The sequence below is a fragment of the Halichoerus grypus genome, chromosome 6 (genome assembly GCF_964656455.1).
Source record: "Halichoerus grypus chromosome 6, mHalGry1.hap1.1, whole genome shotgun sequence".
Taxonomy (NCBI): Eukaryota; Metazoa; Chordata; class Mammalia; order Carnivora; family Phocidae; genus Halichoerus; species Halichoerus grypus.
Window position 1 is genome coordinate 149,189,263 of NC_135717.1, and position 2,624 is coordinate 149,191,886.

The 2,624-nt window shown below is 44.1% G+C and overlaps 1 pseudogene; it reads right to left on the reverse strand.

Moving 5' to 3' along the window:
* Positions 1–275: 275 nt before the first annotated feature.
* Positions 276–652, reverse strand: LOC118538979 (small ribosomal subunit protein eS12 pseudogene; annotated as a pseudogene).
* Between the last annotated feature and the right edge of the window lie 1,972 nt (positions 653–2,624).

The window sequence follows — 2,624 nt, forward strand, 5'->3', positions numbered from 1 at the left end:
TTTCCAAACTTGCTTATTCACCAACCAAGCTGGTCCTGCCCAGAAGTATAGAGAGGAGGTGTTAAGTGATCCCAGCGCTTACGGCTTGCCATGCCAATTTTATGTCTGGTCTCCACTGATGAATACTCTTGGGGAAGGAAGCCATATTTCTCATGATTTGTAGAACTACAGAGCTACTGTTTATTTTGTATTTACCATGTATCCCTAGGGGCTGCTGCTTTGCATGCTTCATCTTATTTATTTACTGAGGAAAAGGAACCAAGTTTTTTATTTCTTCATTTCTTGCATTTGAAGTATTCCTCGATGACAGCCTTGGCCTGAGACTCTTTGCCATAGTCTTCAACCACCACACAACCGGGTTTTCCCTCTCGGTCAGCTTTACAGAGGCCTGCCCATTCCCCTGGTTTCTTGTCATCAACCTTAATTAGGTTGATTGGGTGTTCAGCACAAAGGGCCTCCATCAACTTCCCGCACATAGGCTCATCACAGTTGGATGCAAGCACTCAAAGATGGGCTTGGTACTTGTCTAAAGCTTTGGCAACTTTGGGAATTCCACGTGCTAGCCGTCATGGATGAGGGCGGTCTTCATCACCTCTTGTAAAGCAGTGTTAATGTCCACGACAGCTTCCGCAGCAATGCCGTCCTTGGCCATGGTGGTGGGTTATGGGTGGAGCTGAATCTTGACTGCACCCAGCCTTGGCCAGTGCATGACCTGGCAGCCGCAGGGAAAGAGTGCAGCATCTTGTTTAAACCTTCCCACAAGGATTATTACCAGGTATTACTACCCCCATCATTGAACTCCTACGTGACTTCCTTGTGGTTTCTTATTAAGTACTCCCAACTTGGTGAAAGAGACCTGGGGTCAAGCCAGTTCAATACCTTGTAAGCAGACAGGAGAGATGTGTGTGGTGTTTGACCGCATGTGGGAGCAGAGAAGAGTAGAGAGAATCAACACTAATGAATTCAAAGCAGAAGTAACAGGATGGAAAGATGACAGGTTGGACAAGAAAGGCTAAGGACTTCTATTTTAACAGTGTGGCCTCAAAGCATAACTACACATTCAGGGATGGGTCTCTAAGTATAAAGACAGAAGTCTCGAGGGTGATCTTGAGACTATGGGACTGGAAAGGGTGAACTATTGTCTGATTCTAATGTCCTACTTGGAAAGTTGGGTAGTTTTCCAGACCCTAAATGAACTATTGGAATAAGGTTAAAAGATATAAAATAGAGTATTTTTATATCCACCTTCAATTTTATCCTGTGTGACTTGACTTTTAAGTTAATACCATCTTAAGATGTGGTTCACACAGGTTTTAATAATTTTAATTCCATCTCTTATCTCTTTATAAGAAATACAAGAGTGATTCATTTCTGTGTTACTTAATATCCACCCTTTCTCAGTAATAGTTAAAATGTAAATAATAGTTCTTCAGGAGTAACCCAAGGGTAACAGCTGAACAGTGCCAGGGTTGTGAGGTAAACATAAATCCTTTCACAAATGTTCTAACTTGTTGAACTGTGCATTTCCAAGTTTCAAACTGAAAGGACCCAGTAAGCAATCTTAAAAGAAGGGACGCCGCCCTAGAAAAAATGAGATTTGCCAAACTCTTCATACCTCTTTCAACAACTCACCTGACATTCCTGAGCGTCTTCTATGGGCAGTGGTCTGTGCAAGTCTCCATAGGGATATAGAAATGAATGAACATGAACCTGAACAAAAATTTTAACACAAATTAGGGAATGAGTCAGTGTCAAGCTATGCAAAGTTTAAAAAAAATCAGAGAAGGGAGAGAGTGTTAGATGGAAGGCCTTAGAAAGTAGGCAGGATTTGAATCTGGTCTTGGATGGGTAAGTGGGATGAGGTGGCAGGGAAGGGAGGGAGGTGAGGGGGTGGGGGAGGGTGTCACGGAGTAGGGGTTTGGAGTAAGTAGAATGGTCAATAGCCTATTTTGATGGAAGTGGAAATTACGGCTGTCTGGCCTCGATGATAGTGTGATGCTATAAACTCATTGGTTGGCTTTCTAACGAGAGCCATTAAAAATTAGGTAGGGTGATTTTCTTTGCTGTCACTGAATAATGTGAAAAGTATCAGTGCCAGATGTATCCCTCTGCCCTTCGGACACACCCTCCACCTTTCTTCTCCTCCTCTCCTCCCTGGCAGGAAGGCCTGTGGAGACTAGTGTTGAGGATCTTCTCCTTACCGGTTGGTTTGGCCAGTGGGGTGACCTGTAAAAGATCCAGGGAAAGGAGTGCATGAAGTGAGGGAATTTATTTGTGCAGCTCCCTTCTTGCAGGGTCCTCCTGGGCGATTGCTATTGCAGCCCACACAAGAATTTTACAATGCCTTTCAGCCTTTGGGTTCTGAGCTCCTTCTCCTCTTCTGGTTGGGTCTAGGGGTGCAAAGAGCCTGGTTTGGGTACGACTTTGACCCTATTTGACCCTATTCCCTACACCCTGGCGTGCCTTTGTAAAGAATCCTTTTATTACATTTTCCTCAAGTTATCTGAAAATGAGAATACTCTCTTTTCCCTGGTAAGACCTCCATCAGACCAGAGCTAGAGATGCACCGGGCATCTGCTCACCTTTATCCCAGAAGGGGCACCAAGGACCTTTCTTTATGCTAT